Genomic DNA, 16,037 nt, shown 5'->3' with positions numbered 1-16,037 from the left:
AAAAAGAGTTTATGTTGTTTGCCTTTACTGATTATTCTTAAAGAGCTAAAAACTCAAGCCCAGAGTTTAGGAAGCAGTGGAAGAGTTCAGCAGCAGGATATGGGAGCAAACAAGGTATGACCACATGAGCAGTCTTGGTAGCCTTTTCGGCAATAAAACATCTATTGTATGGTGATAGCCTGTTAACAGCTTCTGTATATCACAAGCAGGGGTGTCAATTTTTGACACGACCCGAAACACGATCCGAACCCGAGCCGGAAAAATCCGGGTTATGGTCAACCCGGACCTGAAATGGGTCGGTGTGGGGTTCAACAAATCAACCCGTTGTAAAAATTGGGTCAAGTTTGGGTTGACCCAGCAACCCGAAATTGACATGAAAACTCGTATTTAACCCGAAAATCCGAGATTGACCCTTTTTGACCCGAAAATCGAAGATTGACCCAATTTTTTATCCGAAAACTAGCAATTTTGGGTCAACCCTGGGTCATTTGTGTAGGGTCGACCCGGACCTGAGTCGGGTCAAGTTCGGGCCCGAGAACCTGGCCCGTTCAGGTTGATCCGAATAGTGTCGGGTCAGCTCCGGGTGGTCAGCTCCAGGTTTTATCTGAACCCGACCCGTTGACCTGAATTGACACCCCTAATCACAGGTTAGTGAGCAGTATTGAATTTCTAAGCAGAAGACTTGTCAAAATCCCATGGAGGTGGAAGGTGCAAACCTGTAAGGCACACCTCCTCTAACTCTATAGTAAAGGTTAGTCTTAAGCCCATCTTATACCATAAGCAATGTGCTTGATCTGGCTTGATTCCATAGTAATAACTAAAAAAATAGCTTTACGTTGCGACTGATTTTTTTATTGCTTCTTAAAGCAACTTTTTTTAAATTAAAAAATAGTTTTAAGAAGCAATAAAAAAATCATCCCAAACGAAAGCCTAAATCTCCTATAAATATATAATGCACTGTCCTATGAATGAGTTTCTGAAAACCTTATGAAACCTTAGCCACTAATAAGAGAATCGCAACCTACCTGCCAAAAGCTAGTGTTGCTTATGTAACCTTTTGTGGAAAAAATTTCCTTCTTGAGTGGATTGTTCTTATATTCTTTTTCGCACAACTTACCCTACTACCTTATACAAAATCCACAATCCCTTAAATTTAGTATGGGAAGATTCTTAATCAACCCTATTGAAAGTATCTTACAAAGCCATTAACTATTTAATACATTAATGTTTACTATTTATATATTTATGTTTGATGTTCTCATTAATATATAATTTATATATAAAAAAGAATCAGTGTAGATTAATCGCCTATGTACCTTCAGGCAATTTGAGATGATATAAGTCGTCATGGCCTATTTAGGCTTTGTTTGGGACAGCTTGTTTACTGCTTCTTAAAATAAATTTTTTACAACAAAAAATTTATTTTTTGTACTAAAAAACTGTTTTAAGAAGCAGTAAAAAACAGTCCCAAACGAAACCTTAATTGAAGTGTACTTTGCAAGCCAAGATCGCTACCCATCATCCATGTCTCAAACTATAGGGATTTTATGTATATCAGAGGCCTGCATTGGGTACCCATACTCACACCCACCCATGTACATTGGGTATGAGTGGGTATGGGTATGTCCATGGCCTTGTGGGTGGGTACTCAACATCGGGGGATAAATCGATTTACATTGCTAATCACCGTATATCTTATATTACTGCAATCCTCACTACATAGTGTGCAACACTTAATCATGCTGCAACTACAGTAAATTCTGATTTGCATCTTGAAAGTTTGCAATCAGAGCAAAGGGCAACAAGCCTCAAAGCCATCAATTCGTGGCAGACTGCGTTCAAAAAGCATGAAAAGTGGGTGGGTATAGGTGGGTATGGCATTCCGAAAGTCACCATGTGTGGGTGTGGGTGGGCGAAGCCCATCCGAGTAAAGCATGGGTACCCAACTAGGACCCCCCCCATGTAGGACTTCGATGTAGATCCACCCTCCAATTAGATTTCTTTGAAAGGAGAGAAAATCACCCTTTGATGTGAGGGTTATGCAGTTCACTTCAACACACTCAGGGTTGGGACATTAATGCAAATAGAGTAAATGAGGGCATTAGCATAAGAATTTGCCTTTGTGCCAGAGATAATGGAGGAATTAGTGATAATAAAATTCAATATTCCTCATCTAAATCCTTATCACCACACAATTGACTTATGGATCATCATAATGACGATGACCTTGGATCTAGCATTATGTGTGATCAAGTATTATTTTTACTAACTGCTCTAATGGATATAATGTTCTTTTGGTTATTTAGACCCCAACATGAAGTTAGTTGTTTCAAAAGCTTAAAGCGAAACTTGTTGCTCAACTCTCAAGCTTTTAGGAGCTAAAGAAAAGTTGTCAATTGCTCCTCAACATTCAATAAAAGAAGCATGAATCCCTTAGGGCTTAGGCAATAAAGTAATTAGGGGTATATTAGAGGTCTATGATTTGCACTCTTCAAAATGCCAAGAGGATTTAGTCCATGATTATAAATATTCAATTTTTGAGTATTAACTAGTAACATTTATAAATGCCTGTCAACATCATCTTTCGGAGAGAGAAAATCCTTCTCTTAACATTGCCCATCAGTTGGTCTACCAAGCTGACAAACTATGAAAATAATTATAACTAAAAACAGAGGTAGTACTTTGCACTGGTTCTGCCTAACTAGCACTCTGCTCATCGTCCTATCTAGGTCTATCAAATCAATCAAAAAGTCATACTGAACACACAACTGAGCAGACATGCATATGAAAATAAGCAAAAATGAATACTCAAATATTACCCAAAACCATCTTACTCGACTATAAATCACTTTCTACAGCTCTGTTTTACAATTAGTTTTCCCAAAACCTATGCTCTAGTACTAAGAAGAGACTGCCACAACCCAATTCAATATGACCCACAGACAAACAGATTATACCGCGTTGAATTAGGACAGACTAGTCCAAAATCTAAGTTCTAAGAAAAACTAATCAGAATTCTTCTATTAATGTATACATACCACATAGCTTCTAATTAACTTCATTGAACAAAATAAATTTAAACTCATCCACATGTTTCCTTTCATTTCGTTTATTTATATATACAATATTTACAATACAGTATATAATTACATAGACCCCAAACAAAGAAATAAAATAAATAGCAATGACTATACAAAAATCATGAAAATACTTATACAAATTCAGATAAATCAAATCCTAAATGCTTAGTTACTTAAATGGCTCTTTTCTTTTCCCTCGACCTAAAGAGAAGACATAACATATGTGAAAAAATATAGCTCAATAAGTCACACCTATCATTATAAATTTCTAATAATTCATCTATTCAGCATTTAACTTGAAGGTAAACGAAGTTCCTAAGAAATATATTGGACTGAGCATAATATTAACCACAGATATCTGAAATGAAGTAGACTAAATAGTATAAATAAATAAATAAGTATTTCATATATCATAGCAGAAAATAAAAAATTTATGTTAGGCCATTATACCTCCCATCATAAATAGACCCTTATGACTCCCATGCTCGCATATCAGAAAATATGCATTTATAACTCTCAATTCCAACACATATCAGATATTCAAAAATTCAGGCTCTTATGACTATGTATTAAGCACCAAAATGAAACTTCAAGAACATAACATCCACCACACATTAGATATCCTTAGAGTCACACATTTCAAAAAGATAATTATATACATTATTGCATTATAGCGAAAGAAATGTAAATAATCTAGTTTTAGAATTTCATAGAATTCTTTAAATGTAGGCAACATAACTATCTACTAAGTAGAGTTTTCATAATTTTAGAATATCACTAAATTAAGAGAGATTGTTCAGAATACTATTTTCAAACATAAATTGTACCATAACATTATTATTTTTTTGGATTGGGATTATTTTCAGAATAAATAAAATAGCATATTTTTTAAACTACCCACTGAAAAGTTTTCAGAAAAAATACCTAAATGTCGGGAACTGTCATATCTATAAATAAATAATATACATAAAGTTACACGGTGTAAGTTTTTACAGGTACAAATTTATCTCATTTTTTTCTTAACAAAAATATAAATTAAATTAAAAAAATCCAAAATTCTCATATTTTTTAAACAAGAGTTAGACAGAATATAACCTAACTTGAGTCGAACAACTTTCAAATTAGGGTTGATAGTAAAAATTGAACTAGAGTTGTCCAAATTCTAATTAACTTTCTCTCACTACAATCTTCTCTCTCTCTCTCTCTCTCTCTCTCTCTCTCTCTCTCTCTCTCTCTCTCATTGTTTTTTTTTAAATGAGAAAAAATGGCTTAACACTATAGGAAAAACATTATTTTTGGGTGGTCATTTCAGGGGAAAAAATAGCCAAATTTGTTAAAAATTAGTATTTCCAACGGGTCTTCGAGAGATTTTTTTTTTTTTGACGGTAAAGCATGCGTCGAAAAAGTCTTTCCGACGTAAAATGTTTCCGGCAATTCTCAGCGAAAAATTAAGAAAAAAATTTAAGTAACCGCTGCCCAACCTGTGGCCCCGACCCAACCCGTGCGCCCCACCATAAACTGAGTGCTCTAGCCTGCTCGTACACACTGGCTAGTCCTCAGCCTACCTGCCTATGCAACTCGCCCACTACACCGCTACTCGCCATAGGCATGATTCAAAACCTGCCCATCATGTGTTTATGCCCCTAACCATCATGCCACAAAAGTAAAATCCTTCATAAGCTTTTTTTAAATTTAAATTATAACTTATAAAACATAAAAAGTAATTATTGAATTAATAAATTTAATTTAACAAAAAATTATTAACTTAATTAATTTAATTTAATAATGAATTATTTATATAATTTAATTAATTTTATTTATATTAATTTAATTTAACAATGAATTATTAAATTAATTAATTTAATTTAAAATATTTAATTTAAATAATTTAATTTTAAAATATTTATTTTTAATAATTTAATTTGACAATAAGATATTAAATTATATAACTTAATTTTAAAAAATAAATAATTATAAAATATTTATTATAGTCATTTTTTAGAAAAATTTAATTTTCATCGGAAATTCCTTGGGAAAGCTGGACAAAAAATTCGTCAGAAATCAGTTGGAAAATTCGCCAAAAATTTTCTGTCACTAATCTGCTGGAAAATCCGTTAGAATTTGTGATGAATTTATTTCAGCTAGAAATGAGGTGTTTTCTTGTATGTAAAATGATGAAAAAGAATATTTTAATATAACATTTGAGTTTGGCATCATGTAGCCCGAAGTTGTGCACCGTAGTGCTCCCTTTATAGGAACACGATGCCATAGCACCCTTTTTATTTTGGCCAAAAGAATAGAGAGCTTAAAGCAACAGCACTGCCAAACCCAACATTGCGGCACCCGAATGAAAAATTTTTAGATTATCCAAACATGCACAGAAACGTATAGGACCCCCTTTAGACTAGATTTAGACACTCATATGCAACAGAACATTCCTAAACACATGCAAAGGGGTTCAATCATAAAAATTTAGCGGGTTTTCAGTATCAGGTCGAGTAGAACATGTGCAATCGTACACAAGTTTCACTGGTGTTACACATTAGCTATCACAAAAGCTAATTTTCAGGCTATTCAATTCACTATGGTAGTACAAATAATATAAAGACTTGAAATCACTATTTTGGTGGCCAGTCTTAAATAATATTTGGCTAATTTTGTGGCTAAATGTAAGCTATGTTAAATAGTAAAAGCTAAACATCAAAAGCCTATTGGAATGTTTCAATTTTTGCTTATACGAGAGTGGAAGTGGGAGGATATAGCTAAAAATTTTGTTAAAGGCTTTCGCAGGTCTAGGATAGGGCATAATTATATCTAAGTGGTGATTGATAGGTTAACAACTTTAATGCACTTCTTGACTATTAGTTGGACTGATTCATTAGATAATTAAACAAAATTATTTGTGAAGGAAATTATAAAATTATATAACATTCCTAAGTTTTTCTATTATGTAGAGATGGTCAATTTACATCAGCGCTATGAAAAGGTATTTATGAGGCTTTGGGTAATAGATTGAATTTTAGTATGACATGTCATCTATAAACAGATAATCAATCATAAAGAGTTATTTAAGTGCTATAAGATATGTTACGATTATGTGTTTTAAATTTTTATGGTAGTTGAGAAGATCAATTTCCTTTGATTAAATTTGCTTATAATAATAGTCACCAATCCAACATCATAATAACTCCATATGAAGCCTTGTATGATAGGAAATACTTAACTCCTCTAGGCTGGGTTAAAGTTTGGGTAAGACAATTATTGGGTCCAAAATTGATAGAACAAGCCATTGAGAAAAAAAGATTGATTAAGAGATAGATTGAAGGCATCACAAGACTATCAATGAAAGTATTACAAACCCAAACATAAAAGAGTTGAGTTCAAAGTTAAAAAAATTTGTATTTTTGAAGGTAGGCATTTTCAGAAGTTCAACCTTTTCAATTATCTCAATAATTTCAAATGTAATTAAGTTAGATTAATTCATCATATAGTTTAACAAAATTATTTGTGAAGGAAATTATCAGTTTGCATAGCATTCCTAGAGTTTTTCTATTATGTAGAGATGGTCAATTTACATCAAGATTATGGAAGGTATTCATGAGGCTTTGGGTACTAAAATGAATTTTAGAATGACATTTCATTCATAAGTAGATAACAAATCATAAAGGGTTATTCAAGTGCTTAAATATATATTAAGATTGTGTATTTTAGTTTTTTTTTTTGTGATAGTTGAGAAGATCGTATTTCTTTGATTAAATTTGCTTATAATAATAGTCGCTAATCCAACATCAAAATGGCTCCACATGAAGCTTTATAGAGCAAGAAATGCATAACTCCTTTGAGGTGGGTTAAAGTAAGGGAAAGATAGTAGTGTTGGAGAAATTTTGTCACTCTAAATGGATTGCATATTTTGTAATCAAGCGTGACAAAGAAAATGATATATTGTCCCAAAGGTCAAAAATGCCATTTATCTATGAAATCATCAACAAAATTAAATTTTAAATTTTAACAGAGATTTTCCTCTCATTCAATATTTGGTTTAATATTGTTTATTCTATTATAGGGTACGGATGCCCCATAGGAGCTAGCCCCTATGTTAAATTATATCTCAAGCATTTGATATTTGAGAAAACTTTTGGTTAAACTAGTGGTTTAATTTCTTTTAAAAATCATTAAAATTTAATTAACGTTTTACCAGTCTTTCATTAAAAGATCAGACTCATAGATTTTAAAATGTTTAGGTGGTTAGCTAGCTCCCAATCCTGGTCAAGGTAAGTCAATGTTTTGCATTGCACTAGTTAGGTTTAGATCACTGTTGTCCAACACCCAATTTATATTTAGGATTCGGGGCAGATTTAAAGTCATAAGATCCCAAACTTCGAGAATACAATCCCAAATGTCTAATAAAATGATCAGCTCAAACTAAAGCTTTTCTTGATCTAAAACTTAAAGCCTGAAATGTAGAATATATTGGGCACTTCTGATTTTTTTTTTTTTTTTCAGAATATCAAAGTATTTCCTACCCTTCGTCCTTTTATCCTCAAAATAAATGCTCAAATTTGATCCAATCCTAGTTAAGATTCTAAATTCACCTCCTTCGATATCATTCATTGAAAATCCTCAAAATAGAATTTATGTCGTTATTTTAATCGAGATTATTCATAGATAACTTAGGTACTACGATGTAATTAACTATGAGGGCTTGCGCTTGTAGGAGATTTAGAACTCACATATACTTTTTAAAAATTGATTTTTAAATTTAAAATAATCTTCTTTGGAAAAATCAAATCGACGACGATCATTATCATCATATTTAGACGATCGATTAGTAAATGATACTTTCTTCTTTTGGGAAGATGTATCATTTCTTATCAAGATTCTTAATATGAAATTAATGATCTCTTACAGACTGTCATAGTCAGAAATTCGATAAAACTTCATGTTAGCCCTCTGGGGTTGTAGTTCTTTCTTAAATTTAACCATTTTAGCCATGATAAATCTTTCAGTTTGTCATCTAGACCTGTTAAGGAATGATATCTTTGCCACTCGGGCGATATATCGTTCATAATGATGTGTTAGATTTTGAGACCAAAATTTTAAAAATTAAATCTTTCAAAAAAAAAAAAAAATCAACTTTTCAAACTCAAATTTTCAACAAAAGAACACGCCCGTATATATATTTCACTTATGCATCACAATTTTTACATAAAGAGCTTGGCTAGAGTAGTCATGTCACCCACTAAAGGAAATCACTAGTTGTGAATGTAACTCATCTTAGCCGATTGTATCAAGGTGTAATCCCAAGCATGCGCACTAGGGGGATTAGTATAAATTTGTCCAAGCCCTCAGGAATCACTTATTTTAGTGGAAGGTAATCTTCCAAGGTTCATCATCATCCAGGCTACCAATGATATCCTCAAATCAAACTGCAGGAAGTGCATATCTCAAGGGTATGTGATTTCGATTCTCTAGACTTTGTCAATCCTCGACTTGTGGTCATAATCACCGAAAGGCACTCATGCCTCGCACTTAGATATCTATACACTCTCTTTAGGGATTCACTGTTGTATCCAGAGGACTCACTCACACGTACTCATGTTGTATACTTTATATCGAGGACTTGCTCAATACACTCGCTTGTAAAAGACCCGCTTAAGGGGCTTACCACGGAACAAAGGGACACATGAGAGGCAGAGCCACCTACCAATCACGTTGTGTCCAATACATTCTATTATTATTCATATTGAATATTGTATTTTTTTTCTTACTTTTTTCGATGTACCATTCACTGTAACCTTTTAAGCACTAAAAAAAGGGTAAATATGCAAATTTTGAATCTTTTAGTTATTTTCAGATCTTCTGCATATGTTGAACTTTTATTTCTCTCTTTCTCACTCTCCATACTCATTTTAATACTTCTCAATTCTTTAGTTCTTATCTATACGATTGCTTGTAATTAAAGCCATGCATTATCAGCTCCAAATTTGAATTCAACATAATACATAAAAATTAAATAAAAACTTAATTATATTATATAGTAATTCAATTTTGTTATCTAGCAAAATAATATGTATATGCATATAAAAAAAATCTTAGTTTTATATCATATGCAAATTTTTTTTTTTAAAATATGCCTACCTAAAGTTTTAAATCTAAAATAATATTTCTCCTAGAATCTAAAAACTCGAGGTGTATGGGTTAAGGTCTAAGGCGAGGGTTAAATCCTAAAAACTGTTTGACAAGAAATATATTAAATCTTAACAAATTATGTGAGGTTGTTTAACAATGATATTCAAGATTTAAGGGGATTAATTCATACGTATTTTAATTATGAGTTACTTATTAATTTTACTTTTAATTCAGATCGATAAATTATAATTTTGAATACTATAATTAGGGTATTATCAGCAGAATTCTAGTGAGGGGATTGTGACTTTGGGCGATCAAGTCATTAATAAGAGTACACGTTTTAAATTTTTAAAAATTATTTTAGTATATTTATAATTATCTAATTAATCAATTAAATATTATATTACTAACTAATTATTTAATTAATATTTATACTACTAATAACCTAATTAAATATTTATATTTTAAATTATATTAATTAAGCTAATTAAATTAATACCTAATTAAGAAATGAAGAATTAATCTAATGCGGTTGGCTTTCCCTCTTCGCTTTCTTCGTGGCGATTCGCGTGAAGTAGAGCTTCGAACGAGCTGCTAGCCATTTTCTGTCGAGGGTTTGCTTTTCCTCTTCTGCATTTATTCGTTGTCATGAAGTAGAGTTCCGAAAGATTCGAAGCTTCTCCGCTCCTCCTCCTCCTCCTCCTCCTCCGACGTTGTTCCTGTTGGACCGGAAGTCGCGCCGGGAGCTTGCCGCGGAGGTAACGACATTTCTCCCCTTTCGCGCGCTTGTTCGGTCGGATTTATGAAATCCACAAAAAAGTCGGATTTACGAAATCCGGGATTTAGGGCAAAATGGTGAAAACGCCGTAAAGTAGTGATTATACTTACCGTGAGATATAACTTTGTATTTTTTGGCGTTTGGCAGGATTTAGCTCAAATCTTGCCTATATTCTGGCCTAAATCCTGCATCCAAACAGGCCCTCAGTTTGACAACTCTCTATCATCCTTTCGCTTTTGGAAACCCGATGCTTCTGCGGCGGGCTTCATCTCTGGGAGGATAAGTCATCAACCCACCATGTTCGAAGGGGTAGTTAGCCAGGTGCTTGCAGGCTACCTTGGCCGCTATGTGAAGGGAATCCAAAAGGAGCAGCTCAAGGTTGGCTTATGGAACGGTAAGTAATTCGATATTTTGGTGGCATCTCCTTCACTTGTCTGAGACATAAATTACCATCTCTTTATTGTAGTAAACTATTAATTCTATGAACCAGTTATGTGGTGACTAGGAATTACGATATTATGTGAACAAGTTAACATTTTGTTGTGCTTATTTTTTCTGAAGTTGATTTGTATTGATCATTATATTAATCTAAATTCATCAATCTCTTGGTATGAGTTTATCAAATGAGATTAGTTTCGTTCATCTTTGGCGTTTGATGTGTAATATGTCTGCTGCTCTAGTTATTACATTCCTAAATTTGTACTTCTTGTTCTTGCTAGTGGTTCAAAAATAGTTCTTTTATCGTTCAATCTTTCGAAGCTGATTCATTTCCACTTTATTCAAAAAAATTTTCACGTCTCTGGTGAGGTCAATACATAATGATATTGCAATATGCACATGCAATTACTTTTGGTGAAAAAATTGAGATAGTCTTCTACGACCATGATGCTTTATATGGTTTTGTTATGTTCCCTGGCGTTCGTTATCTTGTTTTGATATCTTGTTGCACCATGCGTTGTTTAACCTTAAGCTTCAGAGATGTCTTACATCCTTGTTGCTGTTATTTGATAATGAACTTTATTGAAAAGTATAATTTAGAATCTTCTTCTGCTGTAACATAAAGTGGGTTATTCTTAGACATGTTCACTTTTTGTTTCGTACAAGTACTTTTAACCAATATTAGAATAGGTCACTTGCTTGCGTGCATTCTATTATATAATTTTTTAAACTTGTATGGAGTGAAGAATATTTCCCTTTTGTTTCTTTTAACAAAGTTTTTAAATAAATCACTAATGTATATTCTGTTCTTTAATGTTTATTAGAGTGCACTAGCGATGCGCATATGAATTTTCAACTAGATGTCGCCTAGTTTAATTTTAGTTCAACTGATCACAGCTATATAAAAAATAAACTGTTATTTTGTAATTGCTGTTAAGAATCTTGAATTATGTAAAAATGGAATGTCATTTGTTGTGTTTACTATGTTTATAATTGAAGTTGACATGGAAATCAATTATATGAAGTAGGTGATGGTTTAACGTTATATCAAGCTCTCATAATCTAAATTTGTTATGCAGAGGAAATTTTGCTGGAGAAAGTAGAGTTGATTCTTGAAGCTTTTGACTATCTTCAACTTCCTTTTTCTCTTAAAAATGGTATTTACTCTGACTAGTTCCTTATGTAGCCTTTTGAATTTTTTTTTTAATTTTTCTTTTTATTTTTAATTTTTGATGAGTTTTGGACAATTTGGCATACATAGCATCCTAGTATTTCTTTATTTTGTCAAATTAAATCATTTCTAAGCTCTATTATAGCTTAGAATTAAATTCATCATAATGCATTGTATATGACTTCAGTTTTTAGTTATATATTTATTTGAAATATTGGCTCAAAGAAAAATAAAAAAAAGTATTATTATTTATTATAATGCCTTGACGATTTAATAGTGTTGTCTTTTTTTACTTTTATACACGTCATGAGTCTATATTGTATTATAGGCATGATGCTTTCACCCTTGATTTTCTTATATAATCATTGTTATTATCTCTATCATCAACAAAATATGTGGGGTTCAATCCTTATTTCACTTCTAATCCATGCTTTCACATTTGCTTATGCGTCAGGATCTATGATGCTTAACACATTGTCTTGAACTTGATAAGGACAATGGTACATTATTGAAAATATAGACACAAACATGAGTTTATATATATATTTATATTCTAGAATTAAGAAATGACCTCTTCCACATTTATAAAATATTTATAATCAAATATGGCAAACAATAGGTGTTCTTATTATTTTACAATCGATAAATCTTATACAACAAATGTTTCCATCACCACTATTAAAAAGTTCCATGATGGAAATCTTATACACGTAAACAAATTGAAAAGAAAACACCAATGAGTTGTACATAAGTTGCTTTGCCTTTTCCTCATTGTAAGGAGGAATGTTTTAGGCCTGAAAACGAGACCTAAAAAATACTGAAGTTTGTTTTTCTTGAGCTTTTAGTGCTTAATACTCATTTATTGAGTGTTGGACACGTGTTAAGTTTTTTATATCTTAAAATTTGTAATATTTTATGTTATTTTAAAAAATGGTGTTTTATTGGGCGCATGATGTTAGACATATGTTGTGACACAACATACTCTTATGATTTGTTGTGTTTGTGTATGATAGGTTGGTGATTTGCATTGCAATCTATGTATAAAATGCAATGTTTTAAAAATCGGAATGAACTGGTTGGTTTAACTGGTTTACTCCCCTGTCCTGTATATTCTTAAAATAGGTTTCGCGAAGAATCGACTCTACGAACGGTTAATCGGTGTCTGTTTTCACAAAAGCAGTTGGTTTATTTTTATCTCATTATATAATTAAATTAATTAATTAATAAATTTAATATCAAATATTTAGCTTTATGAATTAATTTAAATTTATTAAATTTTAAAATAAACATTAAATTTCCCTCCCAAATCTAGCCCCACTGTCCTTCGCTAATTGGCTGTCTAGTGGCACTAGCTTGGGTGGCAAAGCAAAAGGGGGCTGTTTTGTCCGCCTCTTGTAAACAAGAGCTGGCCTCCCTTGGCTCGGTTGGGCTGGTTCTCACTCGGTTGGGCCAGTTCAGTGAGAACCGGCCTAACACATGCCTCTTTTAAATGATGCATTAATGAAAAATGATAAATTTCTCTTAAATGGCTATATGACTGCTAGTTCTCCATAGTAGATTCCTTTGCACCCTGGGTGTGTTGATATAATATAAGAAACCATTCATTCCAAATTAACCTATAAAAGCTCAATTTCCCATTGGCTTATTACAAGAAGTCAAACCGGTGTATTATACGGTTGAACAAGACCTATTTTTAGGCCTTTTTATTCTCATATTCATTGTTTTTAAGTTGATTTATTTCATTAGATTCAATTATTTTCTTTGAATACTATTAGGTCCGAATTTGAAGATTTGGTATAATTAGATTTGACTTCAAATAGGATTAGATTTATTTTCACATAATTTACCTTATGTAACCCTATTCCTATTAATGGGGATCTGTGCATTGCATTCTAATTATTGAACAGGGAATTCATATTAATGAAATTATGTGTGGGCCAATTGAGTGCTTTTTATGCCTATTTTTCGCTTTATCTTCCCTCTCGCAGCACCTCATCTGTCATCTCCATCAATTGTTCATCCACCTCTTTCTAGGACTGGGCTTTCAAAATATCTTCTGTTACTTAAGGATCATCATCAATAATGACATTTATAATGATTTCACCAATAATTAGTTTATATCTATCACCCTACTACTAACATTATTCACTTATAAATGTTATTTTTTATAGTCACTATCCATAACTATTACTGGTCCAATTAATATGAATTCCCTGTTCAATACTACTTGGACTTTTCCTTTTCCATTTAAATAAACAATATTTATTGCATTGCTAATTAATGTGTCTACCAATTCTTTTGCCTTCCCATGTGAAAGTCCCCAAAATCCCCATAACAAATCTTGTCATTGTTTTGGATAATCAACCTTGCTAACTATTTAAATTAATTATGTTCTGATCTATGTTGCACCGATATGGATATGGCGACACGGATACGACACGATACGGATACGGGACACGTCAATTCTTAAAAATACAAGATACGGGTACGACGCGGACATGACATCATAATTTATAAATCATACATAAAAATTAAGAAAGCAATCAAAGCATAATATTTGAAATTATATAAAAAAAAAGGCCAAGATGCCTAAGTATGTGGGTATGCATATGCTGACTCATAAAGAAAAAGACTTTTGTTATCTAATCCTTAAGTGAGGACTTTCTATATGCAACACATTTGGCCATGCATGATTGTTTTAAATTTGGAAGACTTGGCTCCTTGAAGGGAGCCATGCAAGTTTCTTTTTGTTAGAAAATCGTGGAGCCTAAATCAAATTTTAGATTGATTATACTTTAATGAGTAGAAATCTTATTTTTGTCCTAATAGCCTACCGCATCAAAAGTCCAAGCCACACCCGGTTTGTCCAAGTTGCTGTCCGAGCTCCGTTCCAAGCTCCAAAGTCGCTCCAAGCTCCAATCCAAGCTCTAAAGTCGCTGTCCAAGCCACTCCGGAACTCACCGCTGCTGTCCGGGACGCTTCGAAGGCTCCAAATCGTTGTTTGGAAGATTTGGAAGCCCTCCTTTGCTGTTTGGAAGTCTCCAACAGCTTTCTTGACCACCACGAATTTGCCGGACTTGAGGAAGGAAGGAGGAGAAGCGTTCTACAGCAAGAATGTCACGCCAAACCCAAATCTGGAGGAAGTGGGAGGTGTTGGAGCAAACCTGGAGGCTAGCGGCTCCAAGAAATGCGGCAGACGGGAGAAGACCGAACCCCAAGAGGCTTTGCCGAAGCCCTGGACGGGGTCGGCCGGAGGATCCGCACGCGCGAAGAGGGGTTCCGCTTCTGGCTTCCGCTCTCGGCCTCTCTCTCTCGCTCGTTCTCTGGTTTCGGGCGGAAAAACAAAACGGGGAGCTGAATGAGGCTCCCCACTCATTTCGTTCACTTAGGGGCGCCAGCACAGAGCCGAACGAAGCCCTCGTTCCGTCCCATCTGACAGCCTCATTGTGAGAAACGAGAGAAAAATCTACTCGAGTAGATTTGGCTGCCACTTGAAGTGAAATTGAGTGGGATTTGAGAAGAGATCTCAACCCTAGATCTTCAATTTTGATTTGAGAACCAAATTCAGCCCAAATTGATTGATTTGGGTTGAAATTGAGTTCGAATCGAACCCGAATTGGATCGATTTGGGTCCGATCGAGTTAATTTCATGAAATTAAACTCAAATCGGTGTCGAATTGTGTCGAATTAGGCTCGGCGACGCTCGACACGTATCGGTGGAGTATCGGAGGCGTATCCGTGTATCGGTGTATCGGATACAGCACGCCTTCATAAATAGGTGTATCGGTGCAACATAGGTTATGATGCTTCTCTTTGAGTTGATGTCATTTTGAAACCCTTGTCTAATTTTAATCATGATTAGGTTAAATTGTGGTGTGTTACTTTGAGGGACGTCCTAACAAACACTTGTCTACTTATTGCTACAATCAAGTTGATGCGGACATCCAACTGTCAATGCCTATCCGAGGAGGAGCTGAAGATTGACGACTGAGATCACTTTGTTTTATTTTAGTTTATTAAGTGTATTTTGATTTAATTTTGCAATTTTCCTTTTTACCCTCTTGTCTTATGTAAGCCCAAGGGGCAAATGTGTCTTTTAATTTCTTTTGAGGCCTATGGCCCCTTCTCTTGTATTAGGTATGATGGAATTATAATAAAAAAAATTTGTGTTTTGCACTTGTGTTCTTTGGGAAGAACGTTAGTGGAATCCCTATCGGAGGAAGTCGGAGTTTCCACCAGCCTCAGGATGGGTCCGGGCTCGTGGCTTGAAGTCCCTTGGAGGAGGGCAACGTAGCGCCCGTCAGTTTTTGGAAGAGTCCAAGGCTCGCTGTTTTATCTTTTATCTTTTGTTTTTGTTTTTTTTGTTCCTTCTTGTTGTTCCTAGTCATCATCTTCATCCTCTCCCTACCTCCACCATCACGTCGTCTCCATCTCCACCTTG

General features: G+C 33.8%; 1 long non-coding RNA gene across 1 annotated transcript; it reads left to right on the top strand.

Annotated features, from left to right (window-relative positions):
• Positions 1-9,739: 9,739 nt before the first annotated feature.
• Positions 9,740-11,622, top strand: LOC110092405. Its single transcript, XR_002302585.2, has 3 exons — positions 9,740-9,967; positions 10,135-10,381; positions 11,505-11,622. It is a non-coding gene; the product is annotated as an uncharacterized LOC110092405 (long non-coding RNA).
• The last annotated feature ends 4,415 nt before the right edge of the window (positions 11,623-16,037 follow it).

Source organism: Dendrobium catenatum, unplaced genomic scaffold, assembly GCF_001605985.2.
Source record: "Dendrobium catenatum unplaced genomic scaffold, ASM160598v2 fragScaff_scaffold_72, whole genome shotgun sequence".
NCBI classification, from domain to species: domain Eukaryota; kingdom Viridiplantae; phylum Streptophyta; class Magnoliopsida; order Asparagales; family Orchidaceae; genus Dendrobium; species Dendrobium catenatum.
The sequence above is the reverse complement of the archived record's forward strand: the minus strand, read 5'-3'. Positions and strand labels throughout refer to the sequence as shown.